This window comes from Somniosus microcephalus, unplaced genomic scaffold (genome assembly GCF_052327205.1).
Source record: "Somniosus microcephalus isolate GS21.2 unplaced genomic scaffold, FLI_Smic_1.0 unresolved_chr4, whole genome shotgun sequence".
NCBI lineage: Eukaryota > Metazoa > Chordata > Chondrichthyes > Squaliformes > Somniosidae > Somniosus > Somniosus microcephalus.
Window position 1 is genome coordinate 2,295,382 of NW_028225182.1, and position 20,152 is coordinate 2,315,533.

General features: G+C 47.3%; 3 non-coding genes across 3 annotated transcripts; 1 reads left to right on the plus strand and 2 right to left on the minus strand.

Annotated features, from left to right (window-relative positions):
• Positions 1-3,381: 3,381 nt before the first annotated feature.
• On the minus strand, positions 3,382-3,464 carry trnal-cag (transfer RNA leucine (anticodon CAG)). Its single transcript has one exon. It is a non-coding gene; the product is annotated as a tRNA-Leu (tRNA).
• A 1,832-nt stretch (positions 3,465-5,296) lies between these two features.
• trnak-cuu (transfer RNA lysine (anticodon CUU)) lies at positions 5,297-5,369 on the plus strand. The gene has a single exon. It is a non-coding gene; the product is annotated as a tRNA-Lys (tRNA).
• A 9,231-nt stretch (positions 5,370-14,600) lies between these two features.
• trnal-cag (transfer RNA leucine (anticodon CAG)) lies at positions 14,601-14,684 on the minus strand. The gene has a single exon. It is a non-coding gene; the product is annotated as a tRNA-Leu (tRNA).
• Positions 14,685-20,152: the final 5,468 nt, after the last annotated feature.

Consider the following 20,152-nt stretch of genomic DNA (forward strand, 5'->3'; position numbering starts at 1 on the left):
GCTGCCCAGGATTCTTCTCTTTCAAACAGGAATTCCAGGCATCCCTGGAGCTGAAATGTCAGCGCGTCGGGTAAGTGCAGATCCGGGGCTTGCACGCGCGGCAAGCCCCCGACCCGAATTACTGGGCCAATATCTCTCGTCTATTTGCCGGTGTTTCCCGATTCTGCCTGTCTCTCTGGCTCTGTTTATTCTGTGTGACCACCTGCAGGTTCATTTTGAGCGAATACCTGGGCTTGTGTCTTGTCACATTAAATAAATGAGGAATTGTGGCGCTTCTCTCCCTGACACTGGTGAAAGAGTGAGACAGTCTTTGGAGCAAGTGTCTGGTTATTGTGAAACGGCAAAGAAAACAATAATTCTGGAATTACCCGGAAAAACAGTGACCCCGACATGATTTGAACATGCAGCCTTCTGATCTGGAGTCAGACACGCTACCGTTGCGCCAGTCGTTCCTACAGTTTAAACCACGCTGTTTTTATATACACACGTTTCACAAACACTGTTTCATTCCTCCTGCCTTCTCCTGATTCCTCAGCGTCATGCACAAAAGCGCCTGATGCCCTCTTTGTTTAACGTAACAAGCAGACACAAACACAGATATTCCTTCAAAATCAACCCGCAGGTGGCCACAGACACAATAAACAGAGCCAGAGAGAAACACAGAATCGGGAATCTCCAGGATATAGACAAGAGATATTGACAAGGACTAAAGAGCTTTGCTATCAGAAAATTGCCTGAACCCCTATGGTTAATGAAAGGGATTTTGCTGCTTGAGTTCCTTATACACCTTGGGCTTCTGGAGAACTTGTTTCGTAGTTTGCAGAAACGCGGCTCAGGCATGCTGCTGTGACCGGGCCGGAGCCACCAGGTACCTGACTGCAATCAGCGACAATGAAAAGCACTTTTAACAGGTCCGGCTAGATCAGGCGGTAGCGTACGAGACTCTTAATCTCAAAGTCGTGGGTTCGAGCCCCACGTTGGGCGGTATTTTTCTTCTTAAACTTTTATGTTGCTGTCAAAGCGTCATTAATTGAGCGATAACCTTGTTTTGCACAATGAAAGAAATGCGAACTGAGAAAATACTGCAGATGCTGGAAATCTAAATTGAAACAGAAAATGCTGGAGATACTCAGCAGGTCAGGCAGCTTCTGCGAAGACAGAAACAGAGTTAACGTTTCAGGTCGATAACCTTCCGTCAGAACTGGAAAAAAGATGTAATGGAACAGATTTTTAAGCAAGTGTAGGGGATTCTATGAGATCATGGCTGATCTCGTGCCTCAATTCCATTCACCGGCCCTATCGCCATATCCCTTGATGCCCTTACCAGTCAGAAATCTACTGACTTCTGTTTTGAACATACCCAATGACTGAGCCTCCACAGTCCTCTGGGGTAGAGAATTCCAAAGATTCACCACCCTCTGTGTGAAGAAATTTCTTCTCCTCTCAGTCCTGAATGGCCTAACCTTTATCCTGAGGCTGTGGCCCCTGGTTCTAGACTCCCCAGCTAAGGGAAACATTCTCCCAGCATCCAACCGATCAATCCCTGTAATAATTTTGCATGCTTAATGAGATCCCCTCTCATTCTTCTGAATTCAAGAGATTGCAGGCCTAGTTTACTCAATCTCTTCTCATACGAGGTCAGTGACAGTCTTGCAAATGGTGACTTCATATTCGGTAGTGGGGTCATGGTCCAGGCGGAGGTAGGAGGAGCTGTTGGAGAGTTGGCGTACAGCTTCCGCTAGGTAGAGGTCGGTTCGCCAAACAGCAACAGAACCACCCTTGTCAGCAGGTTTTGTGCTTTGCATGTTAACTGTTAACTGTTACCCATATCTCATTTTACACAATATATGGGCTACTCCAGCTCCTAATTCTTTTGTTCTTAGTTGTTATTTCCTCACACAGGAGAGCAATCTCGCCCCTGGACAAGCAGAAGGAGCAAATTCCAACAAAATGATTCCGCAAACGTGATAACTGCTACACTGTGGAACCGTCTCCACTTTCAGTACCAGGTCAGATGGAAATGTTAAACATTTTTGAGGATGTAACTGGTAGAAAAGATAAGGGAGAACCAGTGGATGTGGTGTATTTGGACTTTCAGAAGGCTTTCGATAATGTCCCACATAAGAGATTGGCGTGCAAAGTTAAAGCACATGGGATCGGGGGTAAGGTACTGACTTGGATAGAGAACTGGTTGGCAGACAGGAAGCAAAGAGTATGTCTAAACGGGACTTTTTCCAAGTGGCAGGCATTTACTAGTGTGGTATGGCAGGGATAAGTGCTAGGACCCCAGCTACTTACAATATATATTAATGATCTAGAAGGTTGAACTAGATGTAATAACTCCAAGTTTGCAGATGACACAAAGCTGGGTGGGCATGTGTGTTGTGAGGAGGATGCAGAGAAACTCCAGTATGATATGGACAGATTAGGTGATTTAGCAGAAGCATGGCAGATGCAGTATAATGTGGATAAATGTGAGGTTATCAACTTTGGTGGCAAAAACAGGAAGACAGCTAATTATCAGAATGACAATAGATTGGGAAAATGGGAACTGCAATGAGACCTGGGTGTCCGTTTGCACCAATCGCTGAAGGAAAGCATGCAGGTGCAGCAGGTGGTTAAGAAGGCAAATCTTGCCCTTTATAGTGAGAGGTTTCGAGAACATGAGCAAGGATGTCTTGCTGCAGTTGTACAAGGCCTTGGTGAGACCATACCTTGAGTATTGTGTGCAGCTTTGGTCACCTTATCCGAGGAAGGATGTTCTTGTCATGGAGGGAGTGCTGCGAAGATTCACCAGACTGATACATGGGATGGCAGGAATGACGTATGAAGACAGGTTGAGATGATTAGACTTATATTCGCTAGAATTTAGAAGAACGAGAGGAGATCTCATTGAAACTTACAAAATTCTAACAAGACTAGACACACTAGATGCAGGAAGAATGGTCCCGATGGTGCGGGAATCCAGAACCAGCGGTCACAGTCTTAGGATAAGGGGTAAGCCACCTCGGGCTGAGATGAGGAGGAATGTCTTTACCCAGAGAGTGGTGAACCTGTTGACTTCTGTACCACAGAAGGCAGTTGAGGCCAGTTCATTAAATATATTCAAGAAGGAGTTAGATATATTTATTAAGGCTAAAGAGATAAAGGGATATGGGGAGAAAGCAGGGACAGGGTACTGAATGTGGATGATCAGCCATGATCTCATTAAATGACAGAGCAGGCTCGAGGGGCCGAATGGCCTACTCCTGCTCCTATCTTCTATGTTTCTATGTGAATGGAGCAGGTGAACCGCTGAATCCCACTTTTAAGGGATGTCCCAAAGTGCTTGACAGTGGTGTGAAAATAAATGAGTTCCGCTTCGTAATTAAAAGTAAAGACTGTCAGAAGTGGGATTCGAACCCACGCCTCCAGAGGAGACTGCGACCTGAACGCAGCGCCTTAGACCGCTCGGCCATCCTGACTTGTTTCGTTAATTTCTACATCTCATCACTTCCGCATGAAGAACGTTTCCGTCCGGGTGCTTGTTCAATGCTGTTGAAGGCACAGTGACCGGGATATCATCTCCCCCTGGGGATTTCCTGAGCTTGTGCTCGGTGTATGGGGAGGTTTGTCCCGGGTCCCTGGTATCTTGCAGCTCCAGGGATGGGCAGTAACAATCTGAGCTTTGGAGCTGGGGAAAAGCGAATAATTAATGTGTTTGTTTTCGGGCATGAAATGCGGCTTAGATCTGTTGGTAATAACCGAGGCCGGGGCTGCGGGATATTTCAGTTTGTTCACGTTTAATCAGAGGAATATCCGCAGTCAGGAGCTGAAAAGGACCAAGAGCTGAAAAAATACCAGAAAAAAGGTAAGAAATATCAGCAATTGTGATCAACTCTTTAATGTGTGTTCTGGTATTTTAGTGGTTTAATTGTTTTAATCAACATTCATTAACCGAAAGCGTTGTTTTGCAGAATGAAAGAAATGCTCACAGTAAGGGACAGTCGAAAGTTGAGTAATTTAACTTTAATAATTTGTGAAAGTTTATTCATTGACGAAGATTTATACTCTGTCAGAATTTACGCACTGTCTATTTTAGGAGTCTGCTTTAAACTGTTCGTTGCTTCTGACACAAGAAACCTGTTAAATTTATTTCACAGAAAAATAATGCTTCCGCCTGGGCTCGAACCAGGAACTATTTCGTGTGTAAGGCAAACGTGATAACCGCTACACTACGGAAACCTCTGCTTAAATACGCTCGAGAAAGCACTGTTCAGACAGAAGGGACACTACAGAATCGCTTTTTCTGCTTTGATTTCCTTTCACTGGCTCTGACCGAACTGCACAAGTCAAAAATGTTCCTTTCAAACTCATTAAACTGCCGAATTTCCTTCCCTCAGGTTTAACCCAGGGGTTTAAATTGTTCTGCAAACCATGAACCAGGTTCACCTGAATTCCAAGGTGTGTAAGGAAATCAAGCATCAAAAGCCCTTTCATTAACCACAGGGATTCAGGCAATTTTCTGATCGCAAAGCGCTTTCTCACCTTCTCAATATCTCTCGTCTATTTGCCGGTGTTTCCCGATTCTGCCTGTCTCTCTGGCTCTGCTTATTCTGTGTGACCGCCTGCAGGTTGATTTTTAGCGAATACCTGTGCTTGTGTCTTGTCACTTTAAATAAATGAGGAATTGTGGCGCTTCTCTCCCTGACACTGGGGAAAGAGTGAGACAGTCTTTGGAGCAAGTGCCTGGTTATTGTGAAACGGCAAAGAAAACAACAATTCTGGAATTACCAGGAAGAACAGTGACCTTGTACGTGATTTGAACACGCAATCTTCAGATTTGGAGTCAGACGCGCTACCGTTGCGCCACGAGGTCCTACAATGTAAACATTCCACAAACACTTTTTCATTCCTCCTGCCTTCTCCTGATTCCTCAGTGTCATGCACAGAAGTGCCTGATGCCCTCATTTGTTTAACGTAACAAGCAGACACAAACACAGGTATTCCTTCAAAATCAACCCGCAGGTGGCCACAGACACATTAAACAGAGCCAGAGAGAAAGACAGAACCGGGAATCTCCGGGAAATAGACAAGAGATATTGACAAGGACTAAAGCGCTTTGCGATCAGAAAATTGCCTGAACCCCTGTGGTTAATGAAAGGGATTATGCTGCTTGAGTTCCTTATACGCCTTGGGCTTGTGGAGAACTTGTTTTGTAGTTTGCAGAAACGCGGCACAGACATGCAGTTGTGACCGGGCCGGAGCCACCAGGTACCTGACTGCAATCAGCGACAAAGAAATGTAGTTCTAACGGGCCCGGCTAGCTCAGTCGGTCGAGCATGAGACTCTTAATCTCAGTGTCGTGGGTTCGAGCCCCACGTTGGGCGGTATTTATTTTGTTAAACTTTTATGTTGCTTTCAAAGCGTCATTGGGCCAGAAATTCGTGAACGGGGCTTGCCGCGCGTGCAAGCCCCGTATATGCACTTAACCGACGCTCCTGCCGATCACCTCCAGGGACGCCTGGAATTCGTGTTTCAAAAAGAAGAATCTCGGGCAGCGTATGACGTCACGCCGCCCAGGTGTGCAGCCAGCGCGAAGCCTGGAGCGCGCAGTGCAACTGAGACACGCCCCTTGAGGTCTCAGTTTCACAGGACACGCCCCCAATGTTTCTGCCAAGCTGCTAAGCATTTTTACATGCAAAGCAGCAGTTTTAATAGGTTTTTGGAAGTTTTTTGAAGATTTTGGTAACTTTTATAAACTTTTAAAAATGTTTACATTATTTTGAAGAATCTGAAGTAGTTTTAAACAGAATTAAAGCAATTTAAAGACTTTTAAAAGCCCTAAAAGAATTTTTTTAATTCCATATATTTATTTAGCAATGTCGTCGTCATACGTGTCTTCACACTGTTCCCTTTGGGGAACTGTATGAAGTGGTGGAAGGATTTATGGCCATGATTAACGCTCATTCTGTGACAGTAACCATGTTTGAACCAGCCATTAGGGCGGTTAATCCTATGGTGGGAGGGTTTTACAGGCTCCCACAAGCTATACAACGAGGGGGGGCCACCCACACACGCAAATATCCCACTGGATGTGTCAAGCCCAGAATTTAGAGCCGGAGCTCCGACTTCACTTGCCGGGACTGTTTGGAGCGGGGTTCAGAAATTCCTCTTCCAGATCTAGGCCCAGCGGCGGGGATTCTTACCGCTATGCCAAAGGCCCAATCCAATTAACAATGTGAAATGGCTGGAATGAGCACAATTCACGGCATTAAAAGAACTCACAATTGAACTGATGATGACCTCAGCAATCTCCTCAAGGAGGTGGAGGCGCAGCGCCTGCTCATCATTGGTAATGAGAAGTCAAAGGCACCGCAAAAAGGGCAGATGATAGCTTGGTCTTTCAAGTGGCAGCATAGGGCTCCAGTCACGGGGAGGGAAAAGGCGCAGGAAACGTATGGGTGTCACCTTTTGTGCGGAGTGGGCCTTTTGCATAGCAGTATGCATCCCCGCCGCTGGGCCAGAAGGAGTAGGGTTTCGAACCCCACTCCAGACAGTCCCGGCAAGTGGAGTCGGAGCTCCAACTATAAATTCTGGGTGGACATCCAGCGGGATACTTGCGTCCGTGCGTGTGGGTCCCCCCCCCACCTCAGATGGGTTGTGGGAGCCTGTAAAACCCTCACGCCATAGGACTAACCACCCTAATGGCTGGTTCAAAGATGGTTACGGTCACGGAATGAGCGTTAATCACGGCCATAAATCCTTCCACCACTTCATACAGTTCCCGAAAGGGAACAGTGTGAGGATACGTACGACGATGACCTCTTGCGCAATGCACCTCCTTGGACCCTCAGTCGCAGATGCGAGGGGGCAAATCGTGCAATTGTTAAATTTTTCATTTTATTTACATGTAAAATGTTGGCCCAGTAATTCCCTTCCAAATGCGCGAGTACGGTCGGGGTACTTACGCGTCTGGCCGGAGGAAATGCCGGTTTTCAGCATGCACAGCGCATGCGGGGAAAACCGGCATTTCCTGTCCTCTGAACGAAGGGGTTCAGAGGCAGAACGCGTGCGCAGTAAAATTCGCCGCTTTCATTCATGCTTTCAGTGAGGTCAAGTCCTTACAACTTACACATGAAAAAAGCATGGGTACAGTTGCTCCAGAGGCTGCGGAGGAAGATATTTCTTATTGTGGAGCTTCTGAAAGTATGTATGTCTGTATATATTCCTTTGCGTGTTATGTATATATTCCTTTACTTATGTGTATGAATGTATTATTTAATTATGACTTTCAGAGAAAGTAACTTATTGGAAAATCATAATTAAAAACATACATTCATACACATAAGTAAAGGAATATAAAACATACATACATATACGTAAAGGAATATATGCGGACATACATACAGAATTACTTATTACTGATGAAAAGTTTCTTTCTTAAAAGTGCTGGAAATGTCACATTACTCATTTTAGAACACTCATTTTCACATTCCATTCACACAGCCACAATTGCTCCTTTTACCTACTGTTCTGAAAACCTGTTTAAAAAAAAATTTTTAACTTTGAAACTTACTTAAAATTTCTTAAAATAACTTCCCTCCCTTTCCCAAACAAAAATATTGCCTTTCAGAAGCTCCACGATAAAATATATCTTCCTCCGCAGCCTTGGAACAACTTTACACCTGCTTTTTTCAAGTGTAACTTGTAAGGACTTACCCTCACTGAATCCATGAATGAAATCTACGAAATTCACTGCGCAAGCGCTGCCTGTGCAGTCGCACGCGCTGTGCCTATCAACCCCTTCGTTCTGAGGACTGGAAATGCCGGCGTTCCCCGCATGCGCTGTGCATGCTGAACGCCAGCATTTCCAACGGCCAGATGCGTGAGTACCCCAACCGCATTCACGCATTTGCTCACGAATTTCTGGCCCATTAACTGAGCGATAACCTTGTTTTGCACAATGAAAGAAATGCGAACTGAGAAAATACTGCAGATGCTGGAAATCTGAATTGAAACAGAAAATGCTGGAGGTACTCAGCAGGTCAGGTAGCTTCTGCGAAGAGAGAAACAGAGTTAACGTTTCAGGTCGATAACCTTTCGTCAGAACTGGAAAAAAGAGGTAATGGAACAGATGTTTAAGCAAGTGTAGGGGATTCTATGAGATCATGGCTGATCTCCTGCCTCAATTCCATTCACTGGCCCTATCGCCATATCCATTGATGCCCTTACCAGTCAGAAATCTACCGACTTCTGTTTTGAACATACCCCTCCACAGCCCTCTGGGGTAGAGAATTCCAAATATTCACCACCCTCTGTGTGCAGAAATTTATTCTCCTCTCAGTCCTGAATGGCCTAACCTTTATCCTGAGGCTGTGGCCCCTGGTTCTAGACTCCCCAGCCAAGGGAAACATTCTCCCAGCATCCAACCGATCAAACCATGTAATAATTTTGCATGCTTAATGAGATCCCCTCTCATTCTTCCGAATTCAATAGATTGCAGACCTAGTTTACTCAATCTCTTCTCATACGAGGTCAGTGACAGTCTTGCAAATGGTGGCTTGATATTCGGTAGTGGGGTCATGGTCCAGGCGGAGGTAGGAGGATGTGTTGGAGAGTTGGCGTACAGCTTCCACTAGGTAGAGGTCGGTTCGCCAAACAGCAACAGCACCACCCTTGTCAGCATGTTTTGTGCTTTGCATGTTAACTGTTAACTGTTACCCATATCTCATTTTACACAATATATGGGCTACTCCAGCTCCTAATTCTTTTGTTCTTAGTTGTTATTTCCTCACACAGGAGAGCAATCTCGCCCCTGGACAAGCAGAAGGAGCAAGTTCCAACAAAATGATTCTGCAAACGTGATAACTGCTACACTGTGGAACCGTCTCCACTTTCAGTACCAGGTGTGGTAAACCACTGTTATACCTGCCAGTGTGGGTGTTTGTATTCCACTGTGTACATCTCTGTACATGCCTCGGCTGATTCCTCCCACGAGTCCAGGTTTAAAGGTGACTTCTCCACAATCCCCCTGTATTCTGGACTGGTCGACCACTCGAGGCACACCTTCATTCTCTTGTTAATAAAAGCCTGTTAGTTACTCGCTTAACCTCAGTCTTTTGTGTAATTGATAGCGCATCAATTTTATTAACAAGATTTTTTATAATGGAGGAGACCCTCACACCAGCATGCCTGGACTTAGACCATCGGAAGGCGGACGCATCCACCAAGTTTGCTCACTGGCTTAGGTGCTTTGAAAGATTCCTGATCGTCTCCGCTGCAATGGTCAAATCGGATGAGGACAAACTGGATGTCCTGACCTCCAAAGTGAACCACCGAGCGTAATCGGTCATCCAGGATGCGACCTCATACACGGCTGCTCTCAAGCTCCTCAAGGACCAGTACACGTGCCCAGTGAACGAGCTGTGCGCCAGGCACCTCTTGGGGAGTCGTAAACAACAACCTGGGGAATCGACCGAGGAATACCTTCAGGCACCGTCTGTGCTTGGCCGGGCCTGTGGTTGTAAGGATGTAAAGGCCACCGTGTACACAGAGGAACGTATCCGGGACGCTTTTGTAGTGGGCCACAGGTCCAATTACACCCGACAGCGACTGTTGGAGCAGAGTGACCTCGACCTCAACAAGGCCTCCGAACTCGCACTATCATTGGACGCAGCCTAACGGGGCATGGATGCCTACTCCTCTGCACCGTGGACGCCGCGGGGAACGACAGTCTGGGACATGGTAGGACCGTCTCATAGCGCCGTGCCACGCCAGCCACATTCCAGCAACGGCCCAACTACCGCAGCAGTGTCCCAAGGCCAGAAATGCTACTTCAGTGGCCAGGCCAAACATCCCAGAGCGCGCTGCCCGACAAAAAATGCGATCTGCTCGGGCTGCGGGAAGAAGGGACACTACGCCAGTGTCTGCAGGGCCAAAGCCACCCCGAACCCCAGCAGCGCCGTGTGTGGGCCGTGCGGGCCACCATCTTGGGCCTCCCCAGCCATGTGCGAACCACCAGAACAGCAGCCATTTTGGACACCTCGAGCCACATGGGGATCATGGACGCCGCCATCTTGGATGCCAGCCGGGATGCAGCAGGCCCCCAACACCGCCTCATCTGATACCCGCAGCGACACACCGACCCCTACGCTGGCCTCCGTTACGCTGGACCAAGCGAGACCGCACCAACTGGCCCGGCCCACAATGGACATTAAGGTAAATGGTCACTAAACAACCTGCCTTTTTGACTCTGGGAGCACGGAGAGCTTCATCCACCCCGACACGGTGCGGCGTTGCTCTCTCCCAGGCCTGCCTGCGCACCAGCGGATTTCTATGGCCTCCGAGTCCCAGTCGGCGGACATTGGCATCTACTGCATGGTGACACTCTTAGTAGACGGGACTGTGTATGATCATTTTAAACTTCTGGTCCTGCCCCACCTCTGCACTGCCGTTCTACTGGGGCTAGATTTTCAGTGCCACCTTAGAAGTGTTACGATGGCGTACGGTGGACCCCTCCCCCCACTCACAGTCCGCAGCCAGCAGCTTCCAAACTGCCCGCTGCGCACCAGGTGCAACCTCTCCACACTCAGAGTCGCCCCCACCCCCGCTGTTTGCTAACCTCACCCCCGACTGTAAGCCCATCGCCACAAAGAGCAGGCGATACAGTGCCGGGGACAGGGTTTTCATTAAAACCGAAGTGGAGCAGCTCCTGAAGGAGGGGATTATTGAGGGCAACATCAGCCCCTGGCGAGCCCAGGTTGTGGTCGTTAAGACTGGCGAGAAGCAGCGCCTGGTCATCGACTACAGCCAGACAATAAATCGCTACACCCTGCTGGAGGCTTACCCACTCCCCCACATAGCTGATATGGTCAACCAGATCGCGCAGTACCACGTCTTCTCGACCATTGACCTGAAATCAGCGTACCACCAGCTCCCTATCCGCCCTGAGGACCGCCAGTATACTGCCTTTGAGGCAAACGGCCGCCTCTATCACTTCCTTAGGGTTCCCTTTGGCGTCACCAATGGGGTCTCCGTCTTCCAAAGGGAGATGGACCGGATGGTCGATCAAAATGCGTTGCAGGCCACTTTCCCATATCTGGACAATGTGACCATCTGCGGCCAAGACTTGCAGGACCATGACGCAAACCTCCAAAAATTCCTCTGCACCGCCGAACTCCTGAACCTGATGCATAACAAGGAGAAGTGCATATTCCGCACAATCCGCCTCGCCATCCTTGGCTGTGTTGTGGAACACGGAGTCATCGGTCCCGACCCCGACCGGATGCGTCCCCTTCTGGAACTCCCACTGCCCCACTGCCTCAAGGCCCTGAAGAGGTGCCTAGGGTTTTTCTCCTATTACACCCAGTGGGTGCCCTACTATGTGGACAAGGCCCGTCTGCTGATCAAGTCCACCTCTTTCCCCTTGATGGCAGAGGCCCGCTTAGCCTTCCACCATATCAAGGAAGACATTGCCAAAGCCACCATGCACGCAGTGGATGAATCCATCCCCTTCCAGGTGGAAAGCGATGCGTCCGACTTTGCCCTGGCCGCTACCCTTAATCAGGCGGGGAGACCCGTGGCCTTCTTTTCACGAACCCTCCAGGGCCCAGAGACCAGACACTCCGCTGTTGAGAAGGAGGCACAGGCTATTGTGGAGGCTGTGCATCATTGGAGGCACTACCTGGCCGGAAAACGATTTACCCTGCTCACTGACCAGCGTTCAGTTGCTTTTCTGTTAAACAACAAGCAGAGGGGCAAAATCAAAAACGACAAGATCTTGAGGTGGAGAATCGAACTTTCCACCTACAATTACGAGATCTTGTACCGGCCCGGGAAGCTCAATGAACCCTCGGATGCTCTATCGCGTGGCACCTGCGCCAGCACGCAGATCGATAGACTGCGGGCCGTCCACAATGACATCTGCCACCCGGGGGTCACCAGGTTCTTCCACTTCATCAAGGCCCGCAACCTGCCTTACTCCATTGAGGAGGTAAGGACCATGACCAGGAACTGCCAAGTCTGTGCTGAGTGCAAACCGCACTTTTATAGACCAGACAGGGCTCACCTAATAAAAGCCACTCGCCCCTTCGAGTGCCTGAGCGTTGATTTTAAAGGGCCTCTCACCTCCTCCGACTGCAATGTGTACTTCCTCAACATTATTGATGAGCACTCCAGTTTCCCGTTCACCATCCCCTGCCCGGACATGACCAGTGCCACGGTCATTAAATGTCTGAACGACCTCTTCACCCTGTTCAGTTTCCCCAGCTATATCCATAGCGACCTGGGCTCATCGTTTATGAGCAACGAACTCCACCAGTACCTGTTGGCTAGGGGTATTGCCACAAGCAGGACCACCAGTTACAACCCCCGGCGGAACAGACAGGTGGAAAGAGAGAATGCGACAGTTGGGAAGGCCGCCCTGCTAGCCTTAAAGTCTAGGGGCCTTCCGACCTCCCGCTGGCAGGATGTGCTCCCCGATGTGCTCCACTCTATTCGGTCACTGCTCTGCACTGCCACTAATGCCACCCCTCATGAGAAAATGTTTGTCTTCCCAAGGAAGTCCACATCGGGAACATCACGACCGCCATGGCTGACGTCCCCAGGGCCGGTCCTACTGAGAAGACACGTGAGGATCCATAAAACGGACACCCTGGTCGAGAGGGTCGACCTCCTCCACGCCAACCCCTAGTATGCATACATTGCGTACCCGGACGGGCGGGAAGACACAGTCTCCATACGAGACTTCGCACCCTCGGTCGCCCCAGTAACCCACTACCCACTACCACCCCCCCAGCAGATAGCATGCCTGGGCCCCGCGACCTGCTCGACACCCACGAGGACTACACACCATTGCCCCAGCCTACGCGGGACTCGACGCCGGAAGCTTCACTACCCCTGCCGTCGCCACGTCGATCACAGCGGCAGACAAGACCTCCGGAGAGACTCCAATACACAAACTTTTAGTACACTTCACCCCGCCGGACTCATTCTTAAACAAGGGGTGAATGTGGTAAACCACAGTTGTACCTGACTGTGTGGGTGTTTGTATTCCACTGTGTACATGTCTGTACATGCCTCGGCTGACTCCTCCCACGAGTCCAGGTATAAAGGTGACTGCTCCACAGTCCCTCTGTATTCTGGACTGGTCGACCACTCGAGGCACACCTTCATTCTCTTGTTAATAAAAGCCTGTTAGTTACTCGCTTAACCTCAGTCTTTTGAGTAATTGATAGCGCATCATCAGGTGAGATGGAAATGTTAAAAAATTTGGAGGATGTAACTGGTAGAATAGATAAGGGAGCACCAGTGGGTGTGGTGTATTTGGACTTTCAGAAGGTTTTCGATAAGGTCCCAGATAAGAGATTGGCGTGCAAAGTTAAAGCACATGGGATCGGGAGTAAGGTACTGACTTGGATAGAGAACTGGTTGGCAGACAGGAAGCAAAGAGTATGTCTAAACGGGTCTTTTTCCAAGTGGCAGGCAGTTACTAGTGGGCTAGGGCAGGGATAAGTGCTAGGACCTCAGGTACTCACAATATATATTAATGATGTAGAATGTTGAACTAGATGTAATAACTCCAAGTTTGCAGACGACACAAAGCTGGGTGGGCATGTGTGCTGTGAGGAGGATGCAGAGAAACTTCAATATGATATGGACAGGTTAGGTGATTTAGCAGATGCATGGCAGATGCAGTATAATGTGGATAAATGTGAGGTTATCAACTTTGGTGGCAAAAACAGGAAGACAGCTTATTATCAGAACATCAATAGATTAGGAAAAGGGGCACTGCAATGAGACCTGGGTGTCCTTGTGCACCAATCGCTGAAGGTAAGCATGCAAGTGCAGCAGGTGGTTAAGAAGGCAAATGTTGGCCTTTATAGTGAGCGGATTCGAGTACAGGAGCAAGCATGTCTTGCTGCAGTTGGACAAGGCCTTGGTGAGACCACAACTTGAGTATTGTGTGCAGCTTTGGTCACCTTATCTGAGGAAGGATGTTCTTGCCATGGAGGGAGTGCAGCGAAGATTCACCAGACTGGTACATGGGATGGCAGGAATGACGTATGAAGACAGATTGAGATGATTAGGCTTATATTCGCTAGAGTTTAGAAGAACGAGAGGAGATCAAATTGAAACTTACAAAATTCTAACAGGACTTGACACACGAGATTCAGGAAGAATGATCCCGATGGTGCGGGAATCCAGAACCAGCGGTCACAGTCTAAGGATAAGGGGTAAGCCATTTAGGGCTGAGATGAGGAGGAATTTCTTCACCCAGAGAGTGGTGAACCTGTTGAATTCTGTACCACAGAAGGCAGTTGAGGCCAATTCATTAAATATATTCAAGAAGGAGTTAGATATATTTCTTAAGGCTAAAGAGATAAAGGGATATGGGGAGAAAGCAGGGACAGGGTACTGAATGTGGATGATCAGCCATGATCTCATTAAATGGCGGAGTAGGCTCGAGGGGCCGAATGGCCTACTCCTGCTCCTATCTTCTATGTTTCTATGTGAATGGAGCAGGTGAACCGCTGAATCCCACTTTTAAGGGATGTCCCAAAGTGCTTGACAGTGGTGTGAAAATAAATGAGTTCCGCTTCGTAATTAAAAGTAAAGACTGTCAGAAGTGGGATTCGAACCCACGCTTCTAAGAGGAGACTGCGACCTGAACGCAGCACCTTAGACCGCTCGGTCATCCTCACTTGTTGGATTAACTTTTGCATCTTATCACTTCCACATGAAGAACGTTTCAGTCCAGGTGCTTGTTCAATGATGTTGAAGGCTCAGTGACCGGGATATCTTCTCCCCCGGGGTTTTCCTGAGCCTGTGCTCGGTGCATGGGGAGGTTTGCCCTGGGTCCCTGGTATCTTGCAGCTCCAGGGATGGGCAGTAACAATCTGAACTCTGGAGCTGGGGAAGAGCGAATAATTAATGGGTTTGTTTTCGGGCCTGAAATGTGGCTTAGATCTGTTGGTATTAACCGAGGCCGGGGCTGCGAGATATTTCATTTTGTTCACGTTTAATCAGAGGAATATCCGCAGTCAGGAGCTGAAAAGGACCAAGAGCTGAAAAAACACAAGAAAAAAGATAAGAAATATCAGCAATTGTGTTCAACTCTTTAATGTGTGTTCTGGCAGTTTAGTGGTTTAATTGTTTTAATCAACATTCATTAACCGAAAGCGTTGTTTTGCTGAATGAAAGAAATGCTCACAGTAAGGGACAGTCAAAAGTTGAGTAATTTAACTTTATTAATTTGTGAAAGTTTATTCATTGACGAAGATTTATACCCTATCAGAATTTACGCACTCTGCATTTTCGGAGTCTGTTTAAAATTGTTCATTTTTCCTGACACAAGAAACCGATTAAATTTATTACAGAGAAAAAATCATCAGGAACATAATGTTTCCGCACAGGCTCGAACCAGGACTTTTCACATGTGAGGCAAACCTGATAACCGCTACACTATGGAGACCTCTGCTTATTTAACTATCGACAAAGCACTGTTCAGACAGAAGGGACACAACAGAATCGCTCTTTCTGCAATGATTTCCTTTCACTGGCATTTCTCTGACCGAACTGCACAAGTCAAAAATGTTCCATTCAAACTCATTAAACTCCCGAATTTCCTTCCCTCTGAATCTGATGCCTCTAGTTTTGCGCACTCAGCCAATGTCCCTTTGCAATTTTCTGCTCCCTTCCGCACTACTTACTCTGCCACTAACTTAGTGTCATTAAACTTGGTAATATATGCCTACAGAAGACTTTGGGATTACCTTTTATGTTAGCTGCCATTCTATTCTCAGACCCTCTCTTTGCCCCTCTTATTTTCCTTTTCACTTCTCATCTGAACTCTCTATAGTCAGATATATTAGGATAGTTGAAGCCCCCATTATCACTAATCTATACTTCATTGTCATAGAGTCATAACGGCACAGAAGGAGGTCATTCGGCCCATTGATTCTGTTCCAGCTCTCTGTGGAGCAATCCATTCAGTCCCATTCCCCCACTCTATCCCCATAGCCCTGCAAGTTTATTTCCCTCAAGTTTCTATCCAGTCTCCCCTTGAAAACATTGAGTGTCTCTGCTTCTACGACTTCCGTTGGCAGCGAGTCCCAAGTCCTCACCACTCACTGCGTAAAAAAGTTTTCCTCACATCCCTCCTGTATCTCTTGCCCAAAACCTTAAATCTGTGTCCACCAGTCCTTGTACAATGAACTAGTGGGAACAGCCTTTTCCCGTCTCGTGTATCCAAACCCGCCATAATCTTGTACACGTCTATCAAATCACCCCTTAACCTCCTTTGCCTTAAAATCATCCTGTCCAGCGCCTTGGGACGTTTTACTACGTTAAAGGTGCTATATAAATAGAGGTTGTTGTTGTTGTTGTTGTGGTAATGAAAACAAATCCAGCTTCTCCAACCTGTCCTTGTAGCTAAGATGCCCCATCCCCAGAACCATTCTGGTAAATCTGCTCTGCACCCTCTCAAGGGCCTTCACATCCTTCCTAAAGTGTGGTGAACAGAACTGGATGCAATACTCCAGTCGTGGCCTAAACAGCACTTTATAAAGGTTCAGCATAACTTCTCTACTTTTGTACGCAGTACCTCTATTTATGAAGCCCAAGATCCCATATGCTTTGCTAACCACTCTCTCAATATGTCCTGCCACCTTCAGAGACCTATGTACATTAACTCCCAGGTCCCTCTGTCCCTGCACACTCTTTAAAACTGTCCCATTAAGTGTATATTGCCTCACCCTGTTCCTTCTACCAAAATGCATCACTTCACACATCTCTGTATTAAATTCCATCTGCCATTTGTCTGCCCATTCTGCTAGCCTTTCTATATCCTGCTGTATTTGACTGGTATCATCCTCACTGTTTGCCACACCCCAAAGTTTGTTGTCATCGGTAAATTTAGAAATTCTACTCTGTATTCCAATATCCAGGTCAATTACATATATATCATAAAAAGCAGTGGCCCCAGCACTGTCCCTTGGGGAACACCACTGTCTACCATCCTCCAGTCTGAAAAAACACACATTTACCAGAACTCGCTGTTTTCTATCCTTAAGCCAATTCCTTCTCCAAGCTGCCACTGACCCATCTATTCCATGAGCCTCAATTTGGTTATCCAGCCTTCTACGTGGTACCTTATCAAACGCCTTCCTAAAATCCATGCAGACAACATCCATTGCATTCTCTTGATCAATGTTCCCTGTTACTTCATCAAAAAATTCAATTATATTAGTCAAACACGATCTGCCTTTTACAAATCCATGTTGGCTCTCCTTAATTAGCTTAAACCTCTCCAACTGGCCGTTAATATTTTCCTTGATTATTGTTTCTAGAACTTTACCCACCATTGATGTTAAACTGACCAGCCTGCAGTTACTAGAATTATCCTTACAGCCTTTCTTGAATAGTTCTTAAATCTCTCTGTAATTTCTCTGCAAATTTGCTTCTCCATATTTTCTCACTAGTTGGTGGCCTATAGAATACATCTAGTAGTGTAACGGCCCCTCTATTATATCTTAACTCTAGCCATATAAATTCAGTCCCTGTCTCCCCATCCTGGAGTCATGTCTGTTCTCCTCGTCTGTCTAACGGTCACCCATTCCCTCTCTGCCTGTACACTCCTTAGCTGCGGGGTGACCACCTCCTGAAACGTGCTGTCCACGTAGCTCTCAGCCTCGCGGATGCACTGCAGTGATGCCAGCTGCTGATCAAGCTCCGAAACCGCGAGCTCCTCCAGCTGACGACACGACCTGCACACGTGGTTGTCCAGGACATGGGATACGTCCTGGATTTCCCACATGGCACAGGATGCACATTCCGTGGGACTGAGCTGCCCTGCCTTTATTTATTCGACTATTAACTAACTTTAAAGAATATTAAGACTAAGATGTACCTAATTAAAGTTATCAATGCAATATATTATTAACAGTTACTAATTTAACGTAGAATTAAATTTTTGCTAACAGTCGCTTGTGTGAAATCTTCTCAAATGCCTGCTAGAAATTATCATATTAAATCTAGAAAATCCCTCCATAGTGTCCTATGTACATTAACTCCCAGGTACCTCTGTCCCTGAAAACTCTTTAAGACTGTGCCATTAAGTGTATATTGCCTCTCCCTGTTCCTTCTGCCAAAATGCATCACCTCACACTTCTCTGTATTAAATTCCATCTGCCCATTCTGCTAGCCTTTCTATTTCCTGTTGCCGTCGATTGGTATCAACCTCAATGTTTGCCACACCCCCAAGTTTGGTTTGATATTTAAGGGGGAACTGATCGGGTAGGTAGAGAGAAACTATTTCCCCCAGTTGGGGAGTCTAGGGTTAGGGAACATAGCTTAAAAATTAGATCCAGGCCTTTCAGGAGTGTAGTTAGGAAACATTTCTACACACAAAGGGTGGTAGAAGTTTGGAACTCTCTTCCACAAACAGCAACTGATGCTGGGTCCATTGTTAAAATTAAATCTGCGATTGATCGATAATTGTTAACCAAAGGTAATAAGGGGTATGGGCAAAGGCGGATAGATGGAGTTAGATCACAGATCAGCCATAATCTCATTGAATGGCGGAACAGGCTCGAGGGGCTGAATAGCCTCCTCCTGTTCCTATGTTCCATGGGGAATGACAGGGTAGACACTGAGAGGTTGTTTCCCCTGGCTGGAGTGTATAGAACTCGGCATAGTCTCAGGAAACGGGGTCGGCCATTTAAGACTGAGATGAGAAGGAATTTCTTCACTCAGAGTGTGGTGAATCTTTGGAATTCTCTGCCCCAGAGGGCTGTGGATGCTGAGTCTTTGTGCATAGTCAAGACTGAGATAGATATAATTTTTGGACTGTAGGGGAATCAAGGGACATGGTGATCGGGCGGAAAAGTGGAGTTGAGCTCGATGATCAGCTATGATCTCATTGAATAGTGGAGCAGGCTCGAGTGGCCATATGGCTGACTCCTGCTCCTAATTCTTAGGTTATTCTGTTCTAAGGTGGCTTTCTGGTTCAAGTTGGGTGTCAGCCTCGGCTCAGTTGTTCGCGTGCTCGCGTGAGTCGTAGGTGCAAGCTCCACTTGACTGAAGCACAAATTCCTGTGAAATAGTACTGAGGGAGCGCAGCACTGTCGGAGGTGTCGCCTTTTGGATGAGATGTTAAACCGAGGCTCTGTTTTCCATCTCAGGTGGACGTAAAAGATTCCACAGTTGTATTTGGAAGAACACCGGGGTATTCTCCTGGACAAATGTTTATCCTTCAAACAACACCTCCAAGTCTGCAGACGACACAAAGCTGGGTGGGTGTGTGTGCTGTGAGGAGGATACCGAGAAACTCCAGGATGATTTGGACAGGTTGGCTGATTGGGCAGATGCATGGCATACGCAGTATAATGTGAATAAATTTGAGGTTATCCACTTTGCTGGCAAAAACATGAAGGCAGATTATTATCTGAACGGCAATAGATTAGGAGAAGGGTAAGTGCAACGAGACCTGAGTGCCCTTGTGCACCAGTCGCTGAAGGTAAGCACGCAGGTGCAGCAGGCGGTTAAGAAAGCAAATGGTATGTTAGCCTTCATATCGAGAGGGTTTGAGTACAGGAACAAGGATGTCTTGCTGCAGTTGTACAGGGCCTTGGTGAGACCACACCTTGAGTATTGTGTGCAGTTTTGGTCGCCTTATCTGAGGAAGGATGTTCTTGCCATGGAGGGAGTGCAGCGAAGAGTCACCAGACTGATACCTGGGATGGCAGGAATGACGTATGAGTTATATTGGACTTATACTCGCTGGAGTTCAGAAGAATGAGAGGTGATCTCATTGAAACTTATAAAATTCTAACAGGACTAGACAGACTAGATGCAGGAAGGCTGTTCCCGATGGCGGGGCGGTCCAGGCCCAGGTGTCACAGTCTAACGATAAGGGGTAAGCCATTTAGGACTGAGATGAGGAGGAATTTATTCACCCAGAGAGTGGTGAACCTGTGGAATTCTCTACCACAGAAGGCAGTTGAGGCCAATTCATTAAATATATTCAAGAAGGAGTTAGACATATTTCTTAAGGCTAAAGGTATCAAGGGATATGGGGAGAGGGCAGGGACAGGGTACTGCGTTTGGATGATCAGCCATGATCTCATTGAATGGTGGAGTAGGCTCGAGGGGGCGAATGGCCTACTCCTGT